Here is an 8,453-nt window from a genome sequence, read left to right on the forward strand (position 1 = left end):
ACCAATGAAACATTAAGTCCCAGCCGGGTCATATCTCCGTCCGGGTCACACCGCGGGGTATATCCCCGACATTAGCCCCCGTTGTAATTTGGATTTATCCATGTTAAACTGATCCTGTAAACAAAACACAATAACCATTTTAACAAGTTATGCTCTGGGTTAAATATTCTTTTAAGCCGGCACATTAACATCCTTAAGTCCTTGTCATTTCCTTCTTCTAGAGAATCCGGGTCAATAAGCCAACTTCATAATCAATTTGCTGATATTGGTTTCTCACAGAGAAAGACTGTGAAGAATAATTCATTTGACTTAGCTCCCAATGGTTAAAAATATTGGTCTTTGAAATACTCATGTGACCTTCAACCGGCTTAAAGATGAAAAACTTATCGGGTTATAAATAGATGATGCCAAGTTATAATTTTTGCAGACATCCGGTCAATCTAGTTTACTCAAAACTGAGAATTTGAGGATTTTTCTCCCTTATATCCATATTACCTGTAGCCCCCAAGTGCCGGGTCATTATGCAATAATGAGCAGGGACTTTATAAATATGATTATGTAGACTTGAGCAGCTACGTGTAGCCCCCAAGGGCCGGCTCAGTAATATAATACTGAGCTGGGACTTTGTATATAATTAATTGATAATAACATCATATGTTGTAATCTCCAACATGGGGCTTGAACCCACGTCCATAAGGTTAAGAGCTTTGTACTCTACCAACTGAGTAGTGGATCTTTCAATATAATGGAATGAGGCTTGTGTACTTTGAATTTTTGACAGGAGCAATTGGTAGCCCCCAAGGGCCGGCTCATTACAATGGGATGAGGTGTGTCTTCAGTAAGTTGATCAAAAAATGACTTTACATTAGCCCCCAAGTGCCATGGTGCATGCTGGCAGTGACATGGGACTTGCATATTTGATGTAATCTCAATTTGAATAATGTAGCCCCCAAGTGCCGGGTCGTGAGCCTCCAGCAACTCGGGACTATTCCCTCCATTGTAAAAATAAATCATGTCCATTAATAAAATAATAACCATTGCGCTGAAGTGACTTTGAAGACCTCCATCATAATATTGGCTATTGATAACCATAATAAAAATCCAGCCATGTTGGCTATTAAAGATTTGAATAATATAATCCGGTTTGGAAAACCGGTTCTTGTGATATTGAATCGTATTGACGGTTTAGGATACATGTGCAGTAAGGGTGATAACCCAATCTTTAGAAGCCAAAACTTCCAAATGTTTATGATTGTCATATATGGCGACTTATCATCCAAAGTCAAGCCGGTTAATCGAAACCACATATATATGTTTCAGATATGAACAAAAAGTCTCAAGACAACCCAAAAGACTATTTTAAAAAAACTTAAGCAAAATAGAAAGAAGAATTTGAGGCTTCTGATTCGAATACGATCAGTAAACCGGACCAAAGGGGTTAAGCTAGGATTCGAATATGATCATGTAGCCCCCAGTGGCTGGCGTTGCGCACGATCAAAGGGTACCGACAGCTATTTCTCTTTGGTTCGAATACGACCTATGTTTGAACAGGAAGCCCCCAAATGACCTTGAGAGGTTTTTAACGACCCTGATTCAAATACGATCCAAGTCGGGCCCAAAAGGGTTTAAGCTATGATTCGAATACGATCAAGAAGCCCCCTAGTGAGTTTGGCATTGAGCCGATCAAGAGGGTACCGACAGCTATGTTCTCTTTGGTTTGAATACGACCTATGTTTGAACGGGGACCCCCCAAATGACCTGTAAATGTGGCTATGAGCTGGATCAAAGTGTAATCATAGCTTAGGTCAATAAGCCGGAAGCCCCTAAGTGATATATTTCTGAGTTGTGCTCGTCGGGTGCCTATGTTTGAGTTGTGCTATGCAACAAATTCAATTTGGTCCCTATAATTTTTTTCTGAAAACTCGAACTTGCGAGAGATGAATTCTTTTTAAACTGGAATTTTAAACTAGATATTGAGAGCTTCAGAGCTTCGTGGGATATAACAGATTTCCCTTGAGCCAGATTTTGAACTGGAATCTTCATTTTGAGCCGGATATTTTTTGACGACCTTTAAATTCTTTTCACCATTATGGCGTTGGCCTCGAGAACCGGGTTATCTTCCTTCCAATGACCCGGGGTCTTGAATCTCACAATATTTGCTAAGTCATGTCATCGTAGCCCCCAAGTCCTAAGACTACTCGACGAGTTGGCTTGAGACTCTCCATGTTTGATCATGATATGACCAGGGGATTGCTGGATGATACGTCTCCGTCTTATCTACTTTTCAAAACACTTTTGCCCTTGTTTTGGACTCTAACTTGCATGATTCGAATGGAACTAACCCGGACTGACACTGTTTTCAGCAAAATTACCATGTGTGTTATTTATGTGCAGAAACAAATGTTCTCGGAATAACCTGAAACTTCACGGAGCAACTTTTCGGAAAATATAAAAAATACCTGCAAAAGATGAAGGCCAGGGGGCCCACCACCTGTCCACGAGGGTGGGGGCATGCCTGCCCCCCCTAGAACGTGCACCCCTACCTCGTGGCCCCCCTGGAGCTCCTCTGACTCCAACTCCAACTCTATATATTGTGTTTCGGGGAGAGAAAAAAATCAGAGAGAAGAATTCATCGTGTTTTATGATACGAAGCCGCCGCCAAGCCCTAAAACCTCTCGGGAAGGTTGATCTGGAGTTCGTTCGGGGCTCCGGAGAGGGGAATCCATCGCCATCGTCATCATCAACCATCCTCCATCACCAATTTCATGATGCTCACCGCCGTGTGTGAGTAATTCCATCATCGGCTTGCTGGACGGTGATGGGTTGGATGGGATCTATCATGTAATCGAGTTAGTTTTGTTAGGGTTTGATCCCTAGTATCCACTATGTTCTGAGATTGATGTTGCTATGACTTTGCTATGCTTAATGCTTGTCACTAGGGCCCGAGTGCCATGATTTCAGATCTGAACCTATTATGTTTTCATCAATATATGAGAGTTCTTGATCCTATCTTGCAAGTCCATAGTCACCTATTATGTGTTATGATCCGTTAACCCCGAAGTGACAATAATCGGGATACTTACTGGTGATGACCGTAGTTTGAGGAGTTCATGTATTCACTATGTGTTAATGCTTTGTTCCGGTACTCTATTAAAAGGAGGCCTTAATATCCCTTAGTTTTCGTAAGGACCCCGCTGCCACGGGAGAGTAGGACAAAAGATGTCATGCAAGTTCTTTTCCATAAGCACGTATGACTATATTCGAAATACATGCCTACATTATATCAATGAACTGGAGCTAGTTCTGTGTCACCCTAGGTTATGACTGTTACATGATGAACCGCATCCGGCATAATTCTCCATCACTGATCCATTGCCTACGAGCTTTCCATTTATTTTTCTTCACTTATTTACTTTTCTGTTGTTGTTGCTATCATCACTACAAAATACCAAAAACATTACTTTTGCTATCGTTACCTTTTGCTATCGTTACCACTGCTATCATATTACTTTGCTACTAAACACTTTGCTGCAGATACTAAGTTTCCAGGTGGTTGAATTGACAACTCAGCTGCTAATACTTGAGAATATTCTTTGGCTCCCCTTGTGTCGAATCAATAAATTTGGGTTGAATACTTTACCCTCGAAAACTGTTGCGATCCCCTATACTTGTGGGTTATCAAGACTATTTTCTGGCGCCGTTGCTGGGGAGCATAGCTCTATTCTTTGAGTCACTTGGGATTTATATCTGCTTATCATTATGAAGAACTTGAAAGATCCAAGAACCAAGATTTATCCCTCAACTACGAGGGGAGGTAAGGAACTGCCATCTAGCTCTGCACTTGATTCACCTTCTATTATGAGTAAGCTTGCGACACCTAAACCTGCATCTGCTATTCGTTCTGATATGTCGCATGTTATTGATGATGCCACTTATGCTATACATGATACTTATGATGAAACTACTTCTATGCTTGATACTACTATGCCACTTGGTGAATTTCTTGATGAACAACTTGCTAGGGCTAGAGAGATTGAAAATATTGAATCTGATAATACTGATGAAATTGATGATGAAGACTTCCCTGTTATTCCTGAGGGTTATGTTTTTGATAAAGAAGCTTCTTTAGCTATTTTAGCTTGCAAGGATAGACATGAACTTAAGAGGTTATTAGCTAAATGGAATAAGAAATCTCTAAATACTAGGATGAAACCTGACCCTGCTCTTGCTACTTCACCTATCTGTGTTACCGATAAGGATTATGAATTCTCTGTTGATACTGATATAATTACTTTGGTTGAAACTGATCCTTTTCATGGCTATGAATCTAAAACTGTTGTGGCACATCTTACTAAATTAAATGATATAGCCACCCTGTTCACTATTGATGAGAGAACTCGTTACTTTTATATCCTTAAAATATTTCCGTTCTCATTAAAGGGTGATGCTAAGATATGGTTTAATTCTCTTGATCCTGGTTGTGTGCGTAGTCCCCGGGATATGATTTATTACTTCTCTACTAAATATTTCCCTGCTCATAAGAAACAAGTTGCTTTAAGGGATATATATATAATTTTGTGCAAATTGAAGAAGAGAGTCTCCCACAAGCTTGGGGAGGCTTCTCCAATTACTTAATGCTTTGCCTGATCATCCTCTTAAGAAAAATGAAATACTTGATATCTTTTATAATGTACTAACCAATGCTTCCAGAGATTACCTGGATAGTTGTGCTGGTTCTATTTTTAGGGAGAGAATACAGGATGAAGCTGAAATTCTATTGAATAATATGTTGGCAAATGAAAATAATTGGACACCTCCTGAGCCAGTTCCTGAGCCTATTCCTAAACCAACTCCGAAGAAGAGGGGTATTCTATTTCTCAGTCCTGAATATATGCAAGAGGCAAAGAAATCTATGAGAGAAAGAAGGTATTAAGCAGGAGATGTTAAGAATTTTACCTCCTATTGAAGAAATACATGGTCTTAATTTACCGCCTGTTGAAGAAACATATGATCTTGATCCATCAACTATTGAAGAAACTCATGGTCTTGATAACCCGACACAGGTAGTAAAGGTAAATTCTCTCTATAGATATGATAAAGCTGTAATCATGTTTACTAAGTTTGCTAGCCCATGCTTAGATGAGTTTGATAAATTTATGCCTAAGCAAGAAGACTTTAATGCTTATTTTGGTAGACAATTTAAATACAATTCAAATTATGCTTGAACACTTGGGTTATTATATGGCTAATGTCAAAGGTGAACTTAAACTTATTAGAAACATGCTTCTATGGTTACCACTCAAGTAGAACAAGTACTTAAAGATCAAAATGATTTTCTCAATGAATTGAGTAGTAAGAATAATGATAATGTTTTAGAGTTATGACTAGAGGTGGTAGAATGATTCAGGAACCTGATATCCTGAAGGCATCCTAAGAGAATTGAGCAAGATTCTCAGAGAAATAATGTAGATGCACCTAGTCCTTCTAAAAGGATAGAAAAATAAAAATGATAGGACTATGCATGCTTCTAGTGAACCTATTACTAAAACACCTGAGAATCCAAACGATATTTCTATCTCTGATGCTGAAACACAATCTGGTAATGAACCTAAAACTAGTGATAATGTTAATGATAATGTTCATGATGATGCTCAACCTAGTAATGATAATGATATAGAAATTGAACCTGTTGTTGATCTTGATAACCCACAATCAAAGAATCAACGTTATGATAAGAAAGACTTTGTTGCTAGGAAACACGGTAAAGAAAGAGAGCCTTGGGTTCAGAAACCCATGCCTTTTCCTCCCAAACCATCCAAGAAAAAGGATGATGAGGATTTTGAGCGCTTTGCTGAAATGATTAGACCTATCTTTTTGCGTATGCGATTAACTGATATGCTCAAAATGAATCCTTATGCTAAGTATATGAAAGATATTGTTACAAATAAGAGAAAGATACCGAAGCTGAAATTTCCACCATGCTTGCTAATTATACTTTTAAGGGTGGAATACCAAAGAAACTTGGAGATCCAGGACTACCCACTATACCAAGCTCTATTAAAAGAAATTATGTTAAAATGCTTATGTGGATTTGGAGCCGGTGTTAGTGTTATGTCTCTCTTTATATCGTAAGACTTGATTTGAATAAGTTGGACACCTACTGAAATATTCTTTGCAAATGGCTGATTAAATCAACTGCTATAACCTGTCGTTTGTTAGGATGTGCCTGTTGTAGTTGCAAACGTTACTATTTTCAACAAACTTTGGTTATTCTTGATATTCCCGAGGGATGATAGTTATGTCTATTATTCTTGGAGACCCTTTTTGAATAATGCAGGGGCTGTTATTGATTGCACTAAAGGCAAGTGTCACTTTCATGTTAATGGTAGTGAGCATACGGTACACTTTCGAGGAAAACAACCTCAAGTTCATAGTATCAACTCTATTGGAAAAATTCCATCGATTATTTGGAGGTTTTGAATTTCCTCTTCACTACTATCAAGAAGAAATATGATATTCTTATTATTGGGGATGTGCATATCCCCGTTGAGGTAACATAGTGTTATTCGAAATTTCTCTAGTTCCATGTTATTCGGAATGAGTTCGTTAACAAGACTTGATCAACCTTGTTAGTGGATTCCTTTTGATGATGATGAGATGGATGAAACTAGAAGGCGCAAACTTCTGTACCCCACTTTTACTTTCTGTTATTTATATTAAATAAAATAAAAATAGTATTTTTCTATCTGTTATCTGATTATCCGTGCAATATAAAAATACCCCGAAAATAAAATTTCTCCGGATGCCTTGAAATTTAAATATGATTTTTCTGGAATATTTGAGAATATTTGGCACTGAGAACACAACAGGGGGGTCAACCACCTGCCCACGAGGGTGGAGGGCACACCCCCTGCCTCGTGGGCCCACGGTGGCCCTCCTCCACTTATCCTTACACACACTCCTTCTTCCTCCCCCAAACACGAATAACCAGCTCAAACAGTCCAAGCTCGTGCTGCCATTTTCGATCTCCTTGCTCAAAGCACCTCTCACAAAACTGCTTGGGGATTGTTCCTTGGTATGTAACTCCTCCATTGGTCCAATTGTTTTTGTTCTAGTGCTTTATTCATTGCAAATTTTTGCTGCTTAGGTGACCCTGTTCTTGAGCTTGCATGTCAAATTGTATGGTCCAAGGTAGTTTTGATGCATGATATAGGCTCTAGGCACTTGTAGGAGTAGTTGCTATCAATATTATTGAGTTTGGTTTAGTTTTATTTTGAAGTTACTAAAAATTTCAGAATTTTTCAGAGGAAGAAAAATGCTTAGGAAAATGTGAAGGAAATATTCCCTAGAGGCAATAATAGTTATTATTTATTTCCTTATAATCATGATAAATGTTTATTATACATGCTAGAATTGTATTAACCGGAAACATAATACATGTGTGAATACATAGACAAACAAAGTGAATACATAATCAAAGATGGTTATGTTTCCTAACCATGAACAATGAGTTGTTATTTGATTAACGAGGTCACATCATTAGTTGAATGATCTGATTGACATGACCCATTCCATTAGCTTAGCACCCGATCGTTTAGTATGTTGCTATTGCTTTCTTCATGACTTATACATGTTCCTATAACTATGAGATTATGCAACTCCCGTTTACCGGAGGAACACTTTGGGTACTACCAAACATCACAACATACTGGGTGATTATAAAGGAGTACTACAGGTGTCTCCAAATGGTACATGTTGGGTTGGCGTATTTCAAGATTAGGTTTTGTCACTCGATTGTCGGAGAGGTATCTCTGGGGCCCTCTCGGTAATAGACATCACATAAGCCTTGCAAGCATTGTAACTAATATGTTAGTTGTGAGATGATGTATTACGGAACGAGTAAAGAGACTTGCCAGTAACGAGATTGAACTAGGTATTGGATACCGACGATCGAATCTCGGGCAAGTAACATACCGATGACAAAGGGAACAACGTATGTTGTTATGCGGTCTGACCGATAAAGATCTTCGTAGAATATGTAGGAGCCAATATGGGCATCCAGGTCCCGCTATTGGTTATTGACCGGAGACGTGGTCTCGGTCATGTCTACATTGTTCTCGAACCCGTAGGGTCCGCACGCTTAAGGTTACGATGACAGTTATATTATGAGTTTATGCATTTTGATGTACCGAAGGTTGTTCGGAGTCCCGGATGTGATCACGGACATGACGAGGAGTCTCGAAATGGTCGAGACATAAAGATTGATATATTGGAAGCCTATGTTTGGACATCAGAAGTGTTCCGGGTGAAATCGGGATTTTACCGGGTTACCGGGAGGTTAACAGGAACCCCCCCGGCGCCATATGGGACTACATGGGCCTTAGTGGAAAGGAGAAAGGGGCAGCCCAAGGTGGCTGCGCACTCCCCCCTTCCCCTAGTCCTATTAGGACTAG

The sequence above is a fragment of the Triticum urartu genome, chromosome 1 (genome assembly GCF_003073215.2).
Source record: "Triticum urartu cultivar G1812 chromosome 1, Tu2.1, whole genome shotgun sequence".
Lineage (NCBI taxonomy): Eukaryota > Viridiplantae > Streptophyta > Magnoliopsida > Poales > Poaceae > Triticum > Triticum urartu.